The sequence below is a fragment of the Lygodium microphyllum genome, chromosome 3, assembly GCF_053477565.2.
Source record: "Lygodium microphyllum isolate KBCC chromosome 3, Lygodium_microphyllum_v1.1.10, whole genome shotgun sequence".
NCBI lineage: Eukaryota > Viridiplantae > Streptophyta > Polypodiopsida > Schizaeales > Lygodiaceae > Lygodium > Lygodium microphyllum.
The window spans coordinates 185,291,751-185,315,042 of NC_141137.1; positions in this window are offsets into that span (position 1 = coordinate 185,291,751).

The window sequence follows — 23,292 nt, forward strand, 5'->3', positions numbered from 1 at the left end:
CACCTCTAGAAATGAACATGCATTATATGTTGGCAACATGTACAAAGGCAAGAAGGATCAGTTCTTCTGTGACTTCTACAAAAGGACCGGACACACCGAGAAGTTCTGCCATGCCAGAAAGAGGTCCCAAAAGGTCTATCTAGTTGTAGTCAAAGAAGAAGAAGAAAACGGAGTGAAGGAAGAAGAAGAAGAAGAAGAAGACCACCAAGAGAAGGAAAAACCTCATTAGTCCTTCTATTCAAATAGAATTTTTTAGTTTTGTATTTCCTAGCCCTAATGCCTCAAACATAAACTTATAAACTCCTCAGTTATCCTTGTACGATAGCCTCTGTACACTTTGTGAGGCCCCTGCTACAGCCTCTGGATGTCCATCATGTTTGTGGTACCCACACTTGGCCTTTTCTGCGACAGCCTATGGTTTTTTGCCATGTTTATGGTATGCCCACACTTTGCAAGTATTGCTTTTACTAAAGTCTCTATACGCTTTGTACTTCTAGTTGTGATTGAGGAGGGGTGTTGAGATATTTGCAATCACACCTACTTCAATCCCTTTGAGAGAAGCAGTGAGGGCTCAGGACCAGAATCCCATATGCACAGTAGGAGAAAGTACCACCACTCAATTCCTATAAAGCATTGTACTTGCACTCTTTTTTTAATGCAATGATAGTACTCTTTTCTTTCCAGTAAAGTGTCATGTCACAGTCAATACACAAGATTGTGTTTATGATTCCAAGTCTCAATCTTGGAACCTAATTCACTTGTGTAACAATTTGTCCTTGTCAAGTTCAATGTCTTTATGAGTTCCTTTTTCCTCTTTCAACCTCCAAAGCTTTTGCATCTACCATGCTCTAGATCTCATATATTTTTACAACAACATACCCATGAAACCTGACGCAACACCGGTCAAAAAGTAATGACTGTATCCCATGAATCCAAATCATGCGCACACCATCAAGGAAGAAATTGATAAGCTAATGAGAGCAAGATTCATCTACAAAATTGAACAAACGGATTAGGTTTCCCCCATAGTCATCGTATTAAAGAAGAATGGAAAGATTAGAGTGTGTATTAATTGCAAGAAGGTAAATGCAACTACAAAGAGTGATAATTACCCACTGTTGTACACCGAGCACATGCTCGAAATATGTGAAATATGCGGGATCTAGAGCATGGTAGATGTGGAAGCTATGGAGGTTGAAAGAGGAAAAAGAAACTCATGAAGACATTGACCCTGACTATAGGACAAATTGTTACACAAGTGAATTAGGTTCCAAGATTGAGACTTGGACTCATAAACACAATCTTGTGTATTGACAGTGACATGACACTTTACTGGAAAGAAAAGAGTACTATCATTGCATTAGAAAAAGAGTGCAAGTACAATGCTTTATAGGATTTTATGGCCCTCTTGGCCTAAAGAAATCAAGCAAACCACCTCATATAGATCCCCCCTTGGAAGAAGGCAGATATATGAAAATACGCTCCATTCCAAGGAAAGAAATAGGGCTCTTAGCCCTAAACTAAATGCATTAAGTTGTGACCCATCCCTTGTGCATATATAGCAAGAGTTATACACATAACATGTCGTCTGATCAACCTATGGGTCCAAGATAATAGTGGAAAATGGGTCTCGGTCACTCTTCACATTACCCATATCAACCATTGCATGCCATATAATGCATGGTCTGATAAAAATCCCCACAAGTGACTAGGTCCTATCTCATGATCAATAGCAACATCCAGACTAGGACCACAATTGAAGAAGTGGCCCTCTTCATAAGCAAAATTTGCTAAGGAATCCGCAAACTGATTCCAAGATCGTGGAAGCAGCTAAAGAGATACTCTCTCAAATTCATCAAGTAGGGTCATAGCAATTCGATGATACATGCGAAGGATAGGATTCCTGATTATATATGTCCAATTTAGTTGATTTACAATCAGCTAGGAATCCTCTTTTACTAACAACCGCCGAATACCACCTTTCTTGGCAACATTTAGTCCCAATCAAGGCTTTATACTCTGTCATGTTGTTAGTGAATCCTACCCTGAGATAAATAGCTAATTTCATTGTAACTCTATGTCAGGGATCTTGAATAACTACTCCAACACTTCCTTTTTTTTAGGGCCCCAAGACGCTCCATCAAAGTATAATGTGTACATCCACAATGGGTTTACACAACCAGCCATCAAGAACTCCCCTATTCATAATTATGATAGTTAAAATTCAACATATTTAAAGGATGAACTGACGACTCCATCCCACCTTCTTCATTAAACTCAACAGGGATGCTTGCTAAAATTTGTAAACAGTGATGGCAGAAAACTTTGATCTCCCACACAAAGGTACCATCTTCGTACTCAATCACTTTGTATCCTTTGCTACACCAGATAAGCTTCCCCTAATGACACCTTTGCTCTAGATATGGGTGCTCCAAATAAGGGATTAACCGCCCCATCAACCAATTTAAGCTCTCCTACAGGTCTCAAATCAACCCCAACATGGACCTGCAATGCATTTAGTATGTTAGCATACTCAAAAATAGTAAGGTTTAATTTTATTAAGATTAGCATTATTTTTAAATTCCACTCCTCATAGATCAGCTAATAAAGCTGTGGACTTATTTTTACCTATCCTAACTATCTTGTAAGGGCCATCCCATCTAGGCTCCAACTTCCCTGGAAATAGCTCCCTACGCGCATCGTAATACAAAACTAGCTGCCCTTTTTTATAGGTATACTTCTTTGTTTTTAGATCATGCAATCGCTTCATCCGACGTTTAGCTACCTCGTGTGCAACAGACTCTGCAATTTAAGCTCATCCAAGTGGGCTATAGTCATAAACCACTCGAATAGGGCATCTTCATCACCCAAAGAATGATTAATTGCAAATCTTATGGTCGGTAACTCAATTTCTAAGGGCAAGACACACTCCTCCCCATAAAGTAATTTAAATGGGGTGTGGCCAGTGGCTCGTTAAACGTTGTGTTATATGCCCGAACCGCCACATATAATTTTGTATCCCAGTCTCATTTCTTTTCGGAGACTATTTTGAATAGGATAACCACAAGCTACTTATTGGGACTTTCAACTTTCCCATTGACTTGCAGATTATAAGGGGTCATCTTGTTATGATTAATCTTCCATGGTTTAGTCAGGCTTTTAATTACCTTGTTCAAAAAATGGGTTACATGGTACGATACTATTTTCTTTGGCGGACCAAAACGGCAGATAATCTGCTCAAGTAGGAAACTGGTAGTCTCTTTTGCATTGTCCTGCCTCATTGCCCGTGCTTCTGACCACTTTGTAAAGTAATCAGTTGACTACTATAATGTATTTCTTCTGAGTAGTAGATGAAGGGGTAATAGGACCCACAAAGTTGATGCCCCACTTCTCAAATGGAAGGATAGCCATAATAGACGTAAGTGGTCGCTTTCTATTCTCTTGATTGTCATGTCTTTGACATGTATCGCATCTCTTAACATACTCAAATGAATCTTTGAAGATGGATGGCCACCAATATCCAACTCTTAAAGCCTTCTGTGCCGTCAACTGCCCAATAAAGTGCCCTCCACAAGCAGAGTCATGGCACTCCTCCAAGATAAATGGAACCTCATTAGGCATCACACATCAGCGACGATAGATATCATAAACACCCTACCGATATAGTGTTCCTACAATCAAGGAAAATTTCAATGTCTACTATTTAATTTTCCTCTTCTCAAATTTGGATAGAGTAGCTCCAGTCTCTCCCGTAGATAAATAGTGTGTTATAGTAACATATCAGGAGGGAATAGACATCATATCAATCTTAAACAATGTTTCCATATCACTTCCTTCAACAAGACCTCTTTTGGCTCTTCGAAATCCACAAGACATTCTACAATGCCCTGTAGCTTCTGTGGCTTGCTCTTGATCTCGTAATCAAACTTCTGCAAAGTGATTAACCACTTTGCAAAACGATTCGATGGCTGTAACTTGTTTAGCAACAATCGAAGCCCTTCCGCCTTCGTATAAAAAACCACCTTCTCATAAAGAACGTAATGCCTGAACTTTTTGGTCGCAAATACCATCGCAAGGTACAACTTCTCCATATAGGTATAGTTAATTTTCGATATACCCACTAGTAAAGGCTATCAGATGGTACTAGTTTTCCTCCCAAATTTGGGATAAAAAGCAGCTGATACTACATGGTGGCTGCAAAAAATATATAGAACATTTTGCTCCTTTTACGTGCTTTTAAAACAGGTGCTTTGGCAAGCTCCTGCTTCACATCATCAAAAGATACTTTGCAAGCATCACTCCATGCAAGCTGACAGTTAAAGGATAATATGTTTGTCAATGGCAACGTTCTTTCTACCATGGCATTGATAAACCTTCGATAATACCCTATCGATGATTGAAAGCTATGTACTTCCTTTGGAGTAGGTGGCGGACCGACGGCAACTATGACCTTGATCTTTTCAAGGTTAGTCGCGATCCCCACTGAACTGACCACATGTCCTAACAATAGCCCATAAGGCACTCCAAAGACGCACTTCCATGGTGGGTTGAGAGCTATGCAAAATTGTCTGCAACGCTCAAAACACTTTCGCAAAATAATCAATGGCCTTTCTCTTGTGGTGCCTGCCCCTAGGTCATCAATGAATACTTTCAACTCCTCTGGGGACATGTCACCAAAGGTCTTGTTGGCTGTTCTTTGCCACGAACCAGGTGCATTACATAGACCAAATGCCATCACATGGTATGCAAAGGTACCAAAGATAGTAATAAATGTTCTTTTAAGCTTGTCTTGCTCAACAATCACCATTTGGTTATACCTTGCAAAGCAATCCATGAACGAATATATTTCCCTACCCACTAATTGATCCAAATTTTGGTCAATAAAGGGCAATGGGTAGTAGTCTTTAACAGTCTCCTTATTCACTTCTCTAAAATCTACACAAAGCCTGATTTGATTATTCTTCTTTCTAATCACAACTGGTGAACACCATTCAGTATGCTGAATAGGGAAGATTAAACCCACTTTTCGCAACTTCTAAAGCTCCTCAAACAGCCCGTCCCTTAATTCAAAAGGCATGCGCCTTACTTTTCGACGTACAGGATGGGTACCTTCCTTTACAAGAATAGTATGCACAACCAGACTGGGGGGAATGCCCCTAAGTTTATCATAGCTCCAAGCGAAGATGTCATGGAACTCCTAAATTAGGGACACATAGTCCTCTCTCTCTTCCGAACTGAGCATGGAACCTAATTTAATTGGCCGCGAATCATTAGGTGTACCAAGATCCAACTCAATAGCATCCGCATCTCTTATTCGATCTTGAGGCTCTATCGGATCATTCAATGTTATATGATAAATTTCCTTTGTAGTAGTGGACCCTTCTATACATCCATCACTTGATGACGTCTCACTGCCAGATGGATCATCTACTATTTCTAGTTCAGTAGAGGATAAAGGAGCTCTCTCACTCTGAGGAGACTCAAGGTAAGCATCCACTATTACATGATTGGCACATCTACCTAGAATCACTCGACCAGTGGGTATATTGACTTGGCAATCTGTTTGTAAGATCCATGGCCTACCTAGCAAAACTTGATAGCTAGGACATCCCGCAAACCTTATCACTCTAAAGTCCAGATAGCATTCCACGCTCGCAACGGTAACGTGGACTTTAGTGATGCAACCTTCTGGTTGTCTTAGATTGTCATCCACCATCTTAAGAAGTGTGGAGCCGTCTTTTTTAATTTCGAGACCTAGCCTCTCCATTAAGTCTGAACTCATGATATTGACGGAGGATCTAGTGTCCACAATGTCATGCTCTACTAATATTCCATCCATGTATGTTAGAACCCTAGGACAATGCTTTTCAGCATGATCGAACCAATCTTCTCCCACTCGTGCTATGCCCAAAGGTTCTACAATATACCAAATATGCAAGATTTTCTCGAATTCCTTATGTACTCCTGGAGAAATTTTAATCAATTGCAAGAGATTCATGTCTGGTTTAACTTCGCAAAGAGAACTTGCTAGATCAAAGTCGTGGTAGTTAGCCAAATTTCTCTTCTTGCACCAAACCATTCTCTCCTTTGGTCTTTGGACCCGACTTTGGTGCCTCTTTTTTAACTTTTTCATTCTTTCTTGGTAATCCTTTATCCTTCTTAGGATCAACTTTACTATCAATAGGCCTTAGAGGTCCATCTTTCATATTAGGATTCAGAACTTGCTTTCCCCTAGCATCTTGCTTAGGGTTTCCCTTGACAGGTTTTACAGTTCCTTTATCACCCTCTTTAATCTTTTGACCTCTTGTTATGGATCGTAGATTAGAAGCTTCAGCATCATTGACACATACAACCTCAATAAGACTGACTCCACTGCCATGAGGCAACTCCTCTAAATTAGCCTTTCCTCATTGCAGTATTTGTCTTGGTCCCTTATCTTACTGGGGATTATTCCCTTGTGTGCTAAAAAGAGAGAGGGAGAGATCCGCAATGGAGAGTGGATGGCATGGATATGGAGGCTCAAGCGTTCTTCATGTTTATCTTCTTCTTCTTCATTCTTTCTTCTCTATTTCTCTAATAGTCCACTACCACAAGTGGTATACTCAAAAGATAGATACCCCAAACTTAAGGACACTTTACATACGCTTGTACTTTAGATACATACAACCATAGGATATGACTTAGGATATGTCATATTTATCAACACTCCCCCTCAAGCTCAGAATGAGCTTGCACACATAAGACTCCAAGTGCACTCTTGAAGTACTCAAACCTATATTTACCTAATGCTTTGGTAAAGATATAAGCAACTTGGTCATTTTTTTTCACATGGACCAAGTCAATCTCTCCATCAATGACTTTTTCTCTAATGAAATGATAGTGCACTTCTATGTGTTTTGTCCTTGCATGGTAGACTGGGTTATTTGCCAACATAATGCTGCTAACATTGTCACAATACATAATGACTCCACCATCAATCTCTATCCCCATGTCATATAAGATCAATCTTAGCCATGTCTACTCACATGCTGCCAATGCAATGCCTCTATACTCTGCTTGAGTGCTTGATAGAGAAACTATAGGTTGCTTCTTACTGCTCCAACTTACCATGGCTGATCCAAATGAGAATGCATAGCGACTACACCAACAGATAATCTGCTCTAAAAGAAAACTTGTAGTCTCTTTTGCATTGTCCTGCCTCGTCGCCCGCACTTCTGACCATTTTGTAAAATAATCAGTTGTTGCTACTATAATGTATCTCTTCTGAGTAGTAGACGACTGGGTGATAGGACCCACAAAGTCAATGCCCCACTTCTCAAATGGAAGGATAGCCATGATAGGCGTAAGTGGACGTTTCCTATTCTCTCTGCTGTCATGTCTTTGATAGGTATCACATCTCTTAACATACTCAAAGGAATCTTGGAAGACGGATGGCCACCAATATCTAGCTCTTAAATCTTTTTGTGTCGTCAACCGTCTAGCAAAGTGCCCTCCACATGCAGAATCATGGCACTCTTCCAAGATGAAAGGAGCCTCATCAGGCATCACACATCAGTGGTAGATATCATCAACACCCTGCCGATATAGTGTTCCTGCGATCAAGGAAAACTTCAAAGCCTGTTGTTTGATTTTCCTCTTTTTTGATTTTGATAAACCAGCTCCAGTCTCTCCTGTCGATAGATAATGCGTAATAGCAGCATACCAAGATGGGATAGAAGCTATATCAATTTTAAACATTTCTTCGATATCACTTCCTTCAGCCAAATGCACCTACTGGTGATGTATTAGATGATGATAATGATCAGGGACAACTATGTGCAAAAAGAAAAACAAGAATCACAGAGTCTTAGTGGACCAAAAACATCATCTGGTACTATACCTACAGTGAGCCCTTGGTCTAGGAGACTAAGGAGTAGCCCCACACCTTCAGGTGGATCTATAAGTGTTGCAGGGAAGGACAAAGGAAAGAAGAAAGTGTTGGATGGTAATGATGCATCTACTAGTCATTTGGGATTGGATGGAGATTCTAGTGGTTCGGAGAGTTTGGATGATAAGATTGGCATTCCTTGAGTCAGGATGCCAGGTGTACGAGAGCTCATAGTAATGTAAAGGCTCCATTGAGTGATTTGGTGGTACACAGATCTAGCAAGGTCAGCTACCCTATTAAAAGATTTGGGTTTGAAGGTTATGTAGCTCACCATTATGCTCATATGGTGAAACTAGTTGAGGATATTGAGCCCACTTGTTTTGAGGATGTTGTTGGTCATGCTCATTGGGATGCAGCAATGGATGAGGAGATGGCTGCATTAGAAGCCAATAAGACTTGGGATTTGGTACCCTTACCTAAGGGTAAGAAAGCTATTGGCTGTAAGTGGGTTTACAAAGTCAAGCATAATGCAGATGGTTTAGCTAGCAGGTATAAGGCTAGGATGGTTACAAAAGGCTACGCTCAAACATATGGCATAGATTATGAAGAGACATTCAGTCCAGTTGCTAGGATGGCAACTGTTAGGTGTGTGATTGCCTTGGCAGTAGCCAAAGGTTGGAGTTTGCATCAAATGGATGTTAAGAATGCCTTCTTGCATGGTGAATTGCAAGAAGAAGTGTATATGGAGCAGCCAACAAGTTATGAGGATTTAGAGCATCCCACATATGTGTGCATGTTAAAGAAGGCGCTCTATGGGCTGAAGCAAGCACCTAGAACATGGTCTGACAAGATTGGAGAGTATCTTGTCAATATTGGATTTTGTATTTCTGATGTTGATCACTCACTTTATGTGACAAAGGGAGATGCAGGTTTGGTCATCATAGTCATCTATGTGGATGGCTTTATTATTACAGGTGACAGTGACAATGGAATTGCTGAAGTTAAGAACTTCTTGAAGAAGAAGTTTGAGATGAAAGATTTGGGTGAGCTGAGATACTTTCTTGGTATTGAGGTGATTAGATGTGATGATGGTATATGGCTATCCCAAAGGCAGTATGGCTTGATATGTTATCCAAGTATGGTATGACAGCATGTAAGCCTGTTTCGGTACCATTGGAGCAAAATGTGAAGTTAAGTGTAAATGTTGGGGATGAGATAGAAGACCCTACTATGTTCAAGAGGATAGTAGGAAGTTTGATTTACATGACTATCACAAGGCCAGACTTGAGCTATATTATTGGCCTTGTCAGTCAGTTTATGCAGATGCCTAGAAATCCTCATTTGGATGCAGTTAGACGTATATTGAGGTATCTGAAGTCCACTTTACATTTTGGACTTTTTTATGAGGCAGGTAAGGACATACGAGTCTTTGGATACACAAATGCAGATTGGGCAGGTAGCATATCAGACAAAAGATCTACAAGTGGATTCGTGTTTTCCCTTGGTAGTGCAGTAGTTACATGGAGCAGCAAAAAGCAACCTGCAGTTGCTTTATCGAGTACAGAGGCTGAGTATAGAGGTACTGCTATGGAAGCATGTGAGGTGGTATGGTTGCAAAAGTTATTAGGTGATTTGGACGTGTAGAGAGATGTTCCAGTTGTCATTCATTGTGACAACATGAGCAACATATAGCTAGCTAGGAATCCAGTGTTCCACGCTAGGACAAAACACATTGAGGTGGACTACCACTTTGTGAGAGAGAAGGTACTTGGAGGAGAGATTGACTTGATATATGTCAGCACACATGATCAGATTGCTAACATTTTCACAAAGGCATTGGGTGCAGAGAAGCTTCGAAAGTTTCGAAGTTTACTTGGAGTTTCAGAGATAGAGTTGAGCTTGAGGGGGAGTGTTGAGATGGCAAGCTCAACACGTGCGGACATTGATGATGGACCGCCTGGCTAGATAGGTCTGCACGTCTACACTTAGCACGTTGGTGGTCACTATAATACTCACATGGCCACTGACTTATCACTTATTATATTTAGTTTATTACACCTACCTACAGCTGGCAAAGACATAGTGCCAATCGATTTAGTGTAGTCGGTTATGCACTGTTTGACTTAGTAGACCACTTTCCTTTATGTTGTATCTTATCTATACTTTGTGTACATTGTATATTGTGTGGAAGAAGAAGAAGAAACCAGCAAGAAAACGTTTTGGCCTCCATCTCTCTTCTTGTGTTCTAGAGTGAGCTTCCTCTTGTGTATACAGTGTGTGTTTGGCACCGCAGCTCAAGCAAGTCCTCCCATGACGCGATTCTTGACAATTCAAGCTTGCAACGAGATGTGCTAGCTAGGGTCTTTGACGAGGCAATTAGAGTGGACAACCAGCTCAAAGAGAGAAGCTCCAAGAGCTCAACTCGAGAGGAGACAAATGCTAGAAACTCTTAGAGGGTTTCAATGTCAAGTGAAAGATCAGGCCCAAGTACTTAGGATAAAGGGAAGGGCAGAGAAGCAAGTCAGGAGCAAGCAAAGATGAAGACAGAGCTAGTCAAATCACAAGAAATGATGAGATGACCAACACGCCCTCACATCCAATGCATGTATTGTGGCGGTAACCACCTGCCACAACCGAGTTTCAGGACCCAAGGTTCCAACCTTGCACCAATTGTACTAGGTTCAGTCACGATACCCTGCATTGCAGGCTATCGAGGAGACTCCCACATTTGCAACCATACGAGACAACCTTACCTAGCGAATAGGCTGCAAAATTTTTTTGGGAGGGGAGCCCATTGGCTCTCTCGGCACCTAATGACGCCAAACCGGCCATTCCTAGGATGGAGATAAACCCCACAAGCATACCTAGACCACCTAGACCCTACATGACCCATCCACCGAGCAACACTCTAGTCCACTATGTGGAGGAGCCAAATGACGAAGAGCCTTATGTGCACCCTTACGTGTCATATGATGAAGAGGGAAATGCAATCCTTATGGACTACCAACTTGTACGAGTGTGATGGCATAGTAGAGGTAGAGCCAGAGGCTTTGGAGGGAAAACTCAAGAACCAATCTCGTGTTTGACTTGTGGACACCTGGGACATATCTCCTAACACTGCCTCGAACATATAGGAGTAGGCTAATTGAAAAAAGGCCGATCTTAGATGCCCAAAGTATGGGATCACTCACCTCTTTGCTAAAAACCATAGATGAAGACCACCCTCTAGTGTGGCAAACGATCCATTTGTACCATTGGGACTGCTTGGAGTTGAGACATTTAAGAAAGAGGACACACCCAACCCGTTGCATGTCATGACCCGTGTGCAGACATAGCAAGCCAGCATATCATTGCCTGGACCCAGCAACTTAGATGCAGCCTCAATTGGAAAGAAAAATCATAGGCAAAGGAGAAATAAAGATTACGGAAAGGTCACACTAAAAACCTGTAAAATATTACACGGCGCAGCGAACAGAATCTGAGAAAGAGATAGAGAGTACACAACAGATAAGAGGAGAATCAGTAAATTCTTTAACTCCAAATAACTGATACAAAGATGGCTCTGTCCACCCGTGCGCTTCCACTGTGTGAAGCTTAGATGGCGATCTAGACAGAAGATAGGTGAAGAGCTTAAGGCTAGCTGGAATAACAACTCTGACTGGGTGAAAGATAAGTGTAAGATGGCTGCGAAGGGGTTTAGCTTTTATAGCCCACGAAGGTCGTTAGGTCGGCCTGCTGATCGACCTACCATATGAGCCTCCACTAGTCGGCCAGGGAATATTCCAGGGAATATTTCCTTTACCATCGGGCCGGGGGCGCTGCCCCCGAACCCACGCCAGGGGGGCCGCTGGCCCCCCTGGGACCCCCCCAGCCAGGGGCCGCTTCCGCGGCCCTCGGACCCCACAATAGGGGCCCCTTTTAACTCCCTTACACCGCAACTCGATGCAATGCGCCTCGAGTTACTACCAGCTTAACCACTCTGTCTAACCCAAAGATTAGACCCACAACAGTCACCTTTTTGCCATCCGGTCACATAGACCTCATCTGATATACAAGTCAGGACTCAACCAATGTCCGGGCTCACACTTGGCTTCTCCTCATAATGGGGGCCTTACAACTTTGAGCACCATGGATCATTGGTAGCACCTAATGAGGGTGGGGCATTGATCATATCTAACAAAACCAAGAGTGCCACTATGCTGCCTACTAGAAAAAAGGTGACAGATTCAGTGGCAGAAATGTCATCTCCAAAGATGGCCAAGAAGGAAAGTGCAAAGGTCGGGAGTACCCCAACCCAAAGCGCCAAGTCGAGGCCATCAAAAAGGTCAAGGAGTGGGTAAAAGAAGCCCAAGGGCACTTGAATGATGTTGAGCCCATATTGGAGGATGAGATCGATGATCTCTCAAGTGTAAGCACACTAGTCTCGCCTCCACGACCAAAGTCAAGGGATGCGGTTGTACAACAAGCCGTGCCGCTTAAATAGAGCCTGCACACTAGAGGCTACCAAACCAGTTAGGGCCATTGACCAAGAAACGCAGAATTAGGAGATAGGAAAGTAGCCAACAACCTCCTCACCACGCTATTGGCCACCCCGGTGACTCTAAGCTTAAGAGATCTACTTAGACAGCATCAGATGCTATGGTAAGAACTGAAGTAGTGGATTGAAGGACCAATGGAGTAAGGGGAAATTGATCTACACGATCATGATGCGGTAACTCAAATACCCAATCTAACGCTGCACTCAGTGCCCAAGTCCTTGCACATCAATGCTTTTTGGGAAGGCACCGAAAGGCATGCAGTCTTACCAGTCTTGGCTTTGGGAGACACCACAAGAAAGGGAATCGTAGATACAGGAGTAGGAGTTAGTGTGCTGAGCCATGCAGTACTCTAGGACTGGGGTAGTAACCCTCCTATTGAGAATGCTAGGTTCAATGTCACCTTGGCCAATGGAATGAAAGTGTGGCCATTTGGATTGTTAAAGTTCTAGCCCTTGAAGATTGCAGGAATCCAATTCTCTATAGACTTGATAGTTATGAAGGGAGTGGACTATGACATCCTGTTAGGCCGGGCCTAGATGCGCAATGCACGAGTCATAGAAGACTGGGTCAATGGGTTGGTCTTCTTAGGAAATTGAATAAAGGCAGTAAGAGTAGAGATGGATACATGGAAGACCACACCAGTCGACCTAGACGTCATCTTCACCATGGTAAAGGGTGATGCGCAAAGTAGGAAATCTTGCAGGTCATTGATTAGGTATATCCCTTGTCCTGAGGATGAGTGAGATTGGATGCACGTGCTAGCCATGATCGATCTGCCATTGTCGAAGAATGATGAACAGTACGAGCAAGTCGCTAAGGCAATTGGTAAGCCTAGTGGCACGCCCTCAGTACCAATTTGCATTATGGCTAGGAGCTCACATAAACAACCTAACCATGTCAATGTACGAGTGGCCACTATCACAGAAATTGAAGATGAAGATGAGGAAGCTATAGCTCCTGCTTACTTGCGCATGACTATCAGTGCCAATCAAACACATGTCATTGATGCATTGATTGATGAGGGTTCTGACTTTAATATCTTGACTCATGATCATTGGACTCAAATCGGCATACCATAATTACAACCCATTAACACCAAACTCAGCCCATTTGGGGGTGATCATATGTACTTCTAGGAAAGTGCACGATTGCAGTATTTATCGAGTCTAAAAGCATGCCAATGATCTTTTATGTGTTGCAAAATGCAAAGGATGCAAGTACAGAATCGTTGTTAGGACGTACATTTAAAAATCAGACACTTTGCAACATCAAGTAATGATTCACAGCGTATTCACCTTGCTATCAGAAATGTATGAATAGTCATGGCTTTCAACAAGGACAACATGACTCCATCAAAGCCTGCAAAGCTATCGGTAGAGCAATCCACTACCAAGCCTAAGGAGGGGGGTTGTAACTTGTCACAACCTACCAAACCTGCTAGCAAACTGTTGAAATCAAAGCCAAGGCCCATGCACCACAATTCAAATGGATGCCTAAACATCAAGGCTACCACACCCAAAAGTGCACAATTATGACCTCGCAAGGCTAGGAACTCGTATTCGAAACCTAGGAGGTAGAGAAGGAACTATAGGCATCGACGAACAGTCAAGCAAAATGGGTCCCCAAGATCTTATTTGTGAGCGCAAGGTTATTATGAGGGTAACGCCCGGATATAGGTACCTAAAGCCAAGATGGCCAAGGGCACTACTCAAATGCCACCCGCAACCTTGACCACACCAAGCCACGTAACAAAAAACACCCTAGTGCCACAATCGACTCAGACTACGAAGCCCATAGAACCTCAAATGCATAAGCCAGCAAAGACTCAACGAGTCTATCAAGCAAAGCCACAAATTGCCACTCACACACTACCTCAACCCTATCCTACTAGTGCCCCTAAGACCTCACTAGCATCTAGTGTTGAGATGACAAGCTCAACACATGTGGACATTGATGATGGACCGCCTGGTTAGATGGGTCCACACGTCTACACTTAGCACGTCGGTGGTCATTATGACTCTCACATGGCCACTGACTCATTACTTATTATATTCAGATTGTTACACCTATTTACAGCTGGCATAGCTATAGCGCCAGTCGACTAGTGTAGTCGGTTATGCATTGTTTGACTTAGTAGGCCACTTTCCTTTTATCTTGTATCTTATCTATACTTTGTGTACATTGTAAAGTGTGTGGAAAAAGAAGAAGAAATCAGCAAGAAAACGTTTTGGCCTCCATCTCTCTTCTTGTCTCTTGAGTGAGCTTCTCCTTGTGCATTCTGTGTGTGTTCGGCACAGCATCTTGAGCAATCCCCTCCACCACGCGATTCTTGACATCTAGTAGCATGGCACCCCCAACTCTAATCAAGCCCATCACATAAAGAGCCCAGCCACACTCTCGGGAACAACTAGAGCCGCAGCCCTTAACTGTCAAATTATCATAGTTCGCTCAAGCCTTACCTACCAGCAGGGCTTAAGCCATCCTATGAACGACAATCAATCATCACATTGGCTAAAGATCTAGCCAAGAACACAAGTGTAGAGGTGATCAACCACTGAGACCAACGGATTGCTTATTGCTTCAAGTGTTCTAAGCAGAGCACTAATGGCTATCTCTCACATAGCTGACAAGCTATCCATCTCTACGGGTGTAGTGAGCTTACCTCCATGCCCGATCGAGTTACCTCCTCTCCCGAGCACTCCAGTAGCTCCACGATCCAAGTGCAAGCTTCAAGCAAGCTCCACGCTCCAAGCTCCATTGCCGCGAGCAAGACAAGACAAGAGAAGAGAAGAGAAGAAGAGAGGAGAAGATGGAGAGCTTCTCCTCCACGGTCCCTCACCCTCACACACTCACTCCCTCACCCTCACATACTCACTCCCTCACACTCTCACACTCCCTCTCTCAAGTACAAGCTCAAGCAAGCAAGAACAAAAAGAAGAAGAAGAAGAAGAAGAGAGCTACTTTTGGCCATGCACAAGAATGAGCTTCTCATTCACTTTTCAACTTTATATACAAAACCCTAAATCCCTTTTGGGCGGTCCTCCCCTTATTCCCTTTTTTACATGACCGTGGTTATGGCCTAGGCCCTTTTTCCCATTGTCCTCCTATCTTCCTAGCTTCCTTCCTACCACCCATCTACCTTTACAATTTGCACAGGTGAGAGCCCGGCGCTCTTAAAATAAATCATGGTGCACCTTGTGCTCTTTTACAAAAGTATCGACTTGCGCTTTTTCTTGTACGCCTTTCTCCTTGATGTAGGACTTTTCTGCACTTTTTATGTTTCCATATTTTTCTTGGCGTGCCTTCGTCTTCCATTTCACTTTTGCCTTGGCCTTGTCTTCCTCTTTTGAGAGCGGAGTTTTGAGCCTGGGATGTGCCTAATATTTGCCAAAAAAATCCAAAATTTAGGGAAAAAATATTCAACATCGAAGGCAGCGGCTCCAGCTAGGACGATTTTAAGCACCAAGTGAAATACGACTTTTAAAAGGTGCCCAAGCGACACTTGTGGATTTTTGATAATTTTTTAGATTGCCGTGCGAGTTGTCAAGAGTTGCCAGTCAATGCGGGATGTCAAGCCGGACGCGTAGAAATTTACAGTACTCGAATCGGAGCCGGGACGGGGAAGGAGCCAAGAATCGATCAATATATGAAAGGGTGGACACTTGGGAGGCCAAAAGTAGGCATGACCTTTGGGGCCTTTGGGGCATTTTATGCCAACAACAAATCGTGGTGAGAGAAGATGATAAAAAGCGTGATGGAGATGGCGCCTGTTGACACCCAAAAATTGCGCCCATTGTTGGGGGAGATGGAGATGGCAGCCTATGAACAACCTACCCAATCGATCATACCCCCGATCTTCTCCTTCCTTTCTGATCATATCACCATCCTTCGCTCGAGAAATGGTGGCCTGAATGAAGAGAGCCAATTCTAGTCTTTCTCTCTCCTCCCTCTCTCTCCCCTAAGGGACTGTTCTTGTGTGCAAGAGGAAAATGAAGAATGGTGAAGGAAAGATTGTCCGGTTGGGACCGAATTCCTTCCAGTAGACATGAAGATTGCTGATTGTGAAGATGCTGGACATTGAATGTGGGCTGACCCGCAGTCCCGCACCAAAACTGAGATCCCGAAACACGAAGCCTAAGCGGTAATTCAATTTTTATGAATAAAAAATGAGTTTTTATGCTATTTGATTGATGAAACATTGTCCCTATGGGCTGATTATGCACTATGACGTTGTTCTCTATGAGTTTCAGCAGTTTATAATCTGAAAATCAGAAAATCATAAGTGATATGGCTGAAATTAATGTTATAAAACACGAAAAACATGTGTTTAAGGGGTAAAAATGGAGTTTTTGCAAAATAAATGGCAAATATGAGACATAATGCCTACAAAACCTAAAATCTTGCTGTCAAGGAACCTAAGGGCCATAGACCACAATAAATCTTAATTTCTAGTCATTTTTTATTAAAGAAAATAGAGAAAAAAATACCAAAAAATGGTGAAAAATGGGTTTTAAATGGGAGAAAAATTAGGAAATGGTAAAAGAAAAATTCCAAAAAATTACATGTGTATTTGTGCAGTGTATAATGAAGGTAAAGCACGAGGTTGGCCTTGATTTACCCTCGTTTCTATGTTTTTGTTCGTGTTTATCTCTTTCTTTATAAGAAAATACACATAAAATGACCTTTTCACCTATCAACGAATGCAAAACATTAAACAGTAGGGTGAGAGGGGAGGTTGAGCGTCAAAGTATAAATTAAAATCTGATTTATGTATTGCATCATACCTATAGGACGTTGTTTTAAAATAAAGGGAAAGGCAGCATGAGTGTAAGGCTCGGTGTCTTTTCTCATTGCAGAAATGCTAGCATGGAAATCATGAAAATAATTGTTTCGCATGATGCACAATGCTGATTTTCTTCTGTTTGTGCACTAAACCATTCACATTATGCACTATGCATAGTTCATGGTATCAAAGGAAAAGCTCTTGGACTACATAGCAATTGTTTTCTTAGGAATTTGACCCACAATTGAGAGTGTGAGGTTATCCCTTGCCGTAGGATAGAGGGTCGGTTTCCTAAGGGACTGTTAAGTGAGGACACATGGTATATCTCCTGGAAATATGAGAAATATAAAAGAGAAGAGTTTATGTTCGTTTGTGTTATATGTTGAGCAGCGCATCAAGGGGCCAATCCCTGCGCATTAGATTGACGCTCTTGATCCGAAGGCCGTGAGGATGTATTTTTCTGTTATGAGCATGAGGTCCAGCTAGTGCCACAGCCAGTGCCGGCCCACTTCAGGTCCCATCAGTGGTGCGTCTGCCGGGAGCTGCCAACAAGTAGTGGTTCTCGAATCTAGGATTTTTAGGGACCAAAAAGTTGGTTTATGTCCTTTGACAAGGACCGTCAAGCCAAAATACAAAAAGCAGAACGTGCTGAGAGGGCTAGACGGCGGTTAGAGATCGTAAGTCGTTATTCTCCTCAAAGGAGTAGCCCGATACGCATAAGAGGTAGTGGTCTTAGTAACCCAACTGCTGCACATAGTTCTTTAGGTGCAGGAGAAAGCATAAGTTCTTCCTCTCTTCCACCAAGTCAACCCACTTCAAGTGGGGGTGTGCTTCCATCAGTTCAAACTCCTATTGTCAATCGGATTGTCGTCATGGCACAACCCATTGCAATTTCTGCAGGGACACTGGATTTGCCAACTTTAGGAGTTTCTTTGTCCATTTTTAATGGGTTAGCTGAAGAAGATGCGGAGTTTCACATTTGTGAATTCCAAAGATTAATGTTTAATTATCGCATCCAAGATGAGGGACATCTTATGATGTTCTTTAACATGATGTTAAAAGGAAGGGTTGCAGTATGGTATCATAGTATAGAGTCTGGAACCATAACCACAATTGACCAATTTTATGCAGCTTTTCGAGGAGAATATGCCCCTAAAAGAGGTGGCCAATACTGGTTGCATGTGTTGAATGTAACACGCCAAGACCCCCATGAGAATGTGAAAGCCTATGCCAAGAAGCTTAAGGAAGTGTTTTGTAAGTTACAAACTTACATCCCCATTCCACCGGCTGCCCAATTGCAATACTTTTTGCATGGATTGGATTTCAATATTCGGGTACAATTGAGCAGTGTGGCTTTGGCTGATATAGACATCGCCATCACGTGGGCAGAAGGAGTAGAGTCACGATTACAAACAGCCTACTCCTCTCGAATAAACCTTAATGTGGGTTTAGTACCTGGAGGCAATCTACCATTGACAAATGGAAGTCAAGGGATGCCTATGAATAACCCTAATGGGAGAGGAAGCATGGTGTTAACCCCAAGTCGAGATGGTGAAAAATCGCGAAAAATGACGGAAAATGAAGGAAAAAGTGAAAAAAGCATGGAAGAAGAGCAAGGACACTCATGCGACCTCTAAAGGCTAAGCTGAGACCAAAGGCACAATTTTAAATAAAAGGCACCTCAAAAACCTTGAAAAACTCTTGTAAAAGAGCACCAGGCTCCCTCCTGTGCCAACTGTAAAATATTAGATGAGCATAGGCTAGAGGCGTAAGGCTAGAAGAGGAAAATGGAAAAAAGACCTTGCCACAATGGCCGGTCATGTAAAAAAGGGGATGGGTGCCCATGGGATTTTAGGGTTTGTATATAAAGTTCAAAAAGTGAATGGAAGCTCATTCTTTGGTGTGTGGCTACCAAGAGCTCTCTTCTTCCCTTCTTCTCTTCTTCTTGCTTGTGTGTGCTCTTGAGAGAGGGAGTGTGAGAGTGTGAGGGAGTGAGTGTGTGGGAGTGAGGGATCAAGAGGGTGAAGCTCTTCACCATCTCCACTTCTCTTCTTCTCTTCTCTTCTCTTCTCTTCTCTTCTCTTCTCTTCTCTTCTCTTCTCTTCTCTTCTCTCGCGTGCACGGCTATGGAGGATGGAGCTTGGAGATGGAGGAGGCTTGAGGATGCTTGAGCTAGCATCAAGAATCATGGAGCTACCGAGGTGTGCGAGGGAGAAGGATACTCACATCGGCATCAAGGTAAGCTCGCTACACTCGTAGGATCGACGACGCGTTGGCTAGGTGAGAGATAGCCATTAGAGCTCACTTGAAATGCTTGAAGCAATAAGCGGTCTGTGGGTCTTGGTGGTTGAGCGTGCGCTCCCACAACATTTTGGTTCCGTTGTTAGCGGATTCAAGCTTGAGCACTTGCGCGCCTCATATCGAGCATCAAAGTAGGGGATTCATCCCAAAAACAGAGCTTGAGATAGGTAGGAAGTTTGGGTGTTTTTTATCTTCAAAACAAGTAAGTATTTTGGGATATTTTGGTTGTTTGATGATTGGAAAACATGGAGAATCTATTTCAATTTTTTGCCTTTGATTTTTATTGCATTTAGCATAGGTTAGAATTAGGAAATTGAACCGGAGAAGGGTAGGGTTTACTGTTTCAAAACAGGGCAAAAATGGTAAAAATTGGTAAAACGCTCGCTAGTGATGCCTAAGATCAGCAAGTGAGTGATTGGGGGCATCAAAACCACACCCGGGAAGGGGTATAAGAGCCAAGAGGCCAAGGGAGAGCTCATTTGTACCATTTCAATGAGAGAGAGAGAGAGAGAGAGCTCCAGCCCACATCGATTCGATCGCATCACCGATGCGCTTATCGGCCCATTCAGGTATATGAATCTCTCCCTCTACTCCCCTAGATAGGATCTGGAAGTGCATGGCCATTGTGCTTGCTTGAACCTTGAGAATTGATCAAATTTGTGTTCGCGTTGTTTGCATGCGTCACATTCGGCCCGTTCGAGTGGCCTTTTCTGGGTCGAGCCCCTGAATTGGCCCTCGGCCCTTGTCACTCGGCCCAAACCCTAGTCGGCCCTCGGAGGTCCGAGGCAAACCGTCCGAGTCAACCCATTCGGCCATTCAAGTCAAAAATTTTGGCCACGTGGCACATTCGGCCTCGGCCCGTCCGAACAACCGTCCGAGTCTCAAATTCGGCCCTCGGCCACTTTCCACATTCGGCCCTCAGCCCAAGTGCCATTCGGCCCATCCGAGTCACCTTGTCCGAATTTGCCATCTGGCCCATCCGAATCAAAACCGTTTGAGTCTAACCCTGAAATTCGGCCCTCGGTCCTGTGCCTCGGCCCATCCAAGTGACCTATTCGGACCCTGCAATTCGGACCAGTTGGTCTGAGTGTGCAACTTTTTATCAAATTTTTTGGAAATTTGACCTGGCCCGGAAAATACGCAGCAACGCAAACTGTCGAAACACTTTGGGCACTCAGAACTTGATTCTGGCACACATAATAGAAAAAAATCGTAGCGTGCAACCGCTTAGCAACTAGAAGTGGGCAGTTGCGAGACCCAAGGACTTAGACGCAAGCCGCTGAGCGGTAAAACCTGATTGATCGAAAACAAAGGCGACATGTGAGAAAAACCCCAAACCCTGACAAAGCGGCCAGAAAAATGATCTACAAGCCTATCAGGCCCGAAACAAGTGAGAGTGCGTAAGACGCTGAGGAATTGCTTGCTGCAATCACATTGAATTTTCACACTTGAAGTACACTTAAGAAAGCTGAAAGCCTGATTGAGCACAAGTGCACGAGAAATGACACACACACTGAGTGATCATAAATTGAGGTTTGTATTCAATAACTAAAAGAACTCACTCAGATAAACCACTCAAGGAACCCACCAATAGGAGAGGACCCAAGACATATACAAACCATCAAAGCACGGATTAGGACCAAGCAAGGAGCACCAACGACGTGGATTTAACAAGTCTACTAAACCTAATCGACAGCTTGGTGAAGCAAGACAACTTGAAAATGGCAGAGGAAAGCTCAGACCGCTGGTCTAATGAGGAACTCGATTTGAACATCTTCCCAGATGCTATTCAGCAGAGCTGGTAAGCAGTTACAATGCACACGCCCGGTGTGAGCACCGCGGTAGGACAGCAGACGCTATCATCACAGATCTAGAAGAGGAGAGAAAGCTAGCCCACAAAGCATTGCAAGGCACAGCCGAATACAATAGGGATCAGCAAGCTAGAAGCCAAAGGTAAAGTACGTATTTGCGCGAGGTGCAGCGAGTGTTGAACTTAGCAGGTAGGAACCGAACAGATCACGAGAGAGCCCTAGAGGGAGACTTGACATTGAGTGAGCTTCTCATGAAGCGACTGCTAGATAACACGGCTGCAGAACAAAGTGCCGCGGCACTAGCGACATCGCTGCTCGCAGGACTAGGGGCGAACCAAGGCTCAAAGAGCCAGTCCGAAATATCGATTGTTGCCAAGCAACTCGACAAGTACCAACCCCATGATGACCCATACATCTTTGTTGAGTAGTTTGAGCAAGTCTACGAAGCCAACGGCCTCAACGACCTAACTCAATGCTCGCAAGCGTTCGGGCTTTGCCTAGGCGGCAAGGGTAGGATGTGGTATACGAGCCTAGATGCTGTAGAGCGAGCCAACTTCAATGGCCTCAAGAATCTCTTCGTCAAGAGATTCGCTGAGCTTGGATACTCTGATAACCTACTAGTACGCTTGATGAACGTCAAGCAGAAAGAGAAGGAGGACATCCACGACTATGTAACCCATGTGAGGAGTCTCTTCAAGAGAATCCCTCTGGGTGAGCGATCGACTGAAAGAGCAGTTTCGACTGTATTCATCAACGGAATTCGAGATGAGGAGTTATATAAGGCTTTGGTATGCAATTCAAGCTTGCAGCGAGACGTGGTAGCTAGAGTGTTTGAGGAAGCCATCAGAGTCGATGATCAGCTGAAGGAGCGGAGCTCCAGGAGCTCGAACATAGAGGAGACCAACTCGCGAGGTTTAGAGAGAGCGTCAGCCTCTAGTGAGTGATCAATCCCATCATCCCAAGATAAGGGGAAGGCCACCGAGATAGACCAAGGCTTGGCTGATGTCAAGATGGAATTAGCCAAGTTGCAAGACATGTTGAGACAACCAACGCGCCTGCACATCCAATGCATGTACTGTGGCGGAAACCACTTACCAGCCGAGTGTCAAGACCCTAGGTCAAGACCTTGTGCTAACTGCGGTAGGTTTTTGGCCATGATGTCGCGCATTGTAGATTACTAAGAAGACTTCCATACTCGCAACCCTACGGCCAGCCTTACCTGGCGAACAGGCCGCAGCCATTCTTTGGAAGGGGAGCCCCATTGGCCCTTCCCACGCCTAACTATATGAAGCCAGTTGTTCCTAGGATGGAAATAAATCCTATGGGCATCCCTAGACCGCCTGGTCCTTACGTGACCCATTCACCGAGCGATGCTCCAGTCCACTACGTGCAAGAGCCAAGTGAGGAAGAAGCTTACATATACCCTTACGTCTCGCATGATGACGAGGGCAACACTGTCCTCATGGACTATTGACCGTGCTGGTGACGGCGTTAGGAAGAGGATGAGGTAGAGGCCTAGGAGGGTAGACGCAGGATCCAGTCATCTGTTGGACTTGTGGTCACCCCGGTCATGTCTCATCACGCTGCCCTGAAAGAGAGCAGCAAAACAGAGACAAGGCTGACCAAAGGTACACAGAGTGCGAAATCACCCATCTCTTCGTAGACTACCCAAAGCGAAAGCCATCTTCTAGCTCAGCCAATGTACCATCTGTCCCATTGGGGCTGTTTGGTGTCGAGAACCTCACTAGGGAGGCCACACCTATCCCATTGCGGGTCATGACCCAAGCCCAAATGAAGCAGGCCGGCATCTCTCTACCAGGACCTAGCAATCTTGACGCAGCCTCGATAGGGAAGAAAAGCCACAGGCGGAAAAAGAAGAGATCGAAAGCAAAAGTTGCACTAAAAACCGAGAGTGCTACGACTTTGCCTGCTGGAAAGAATGTTTCAGACGTAGAGACAGAGACTTCAGCCCCTAAGACGGCCGAAAAGGGA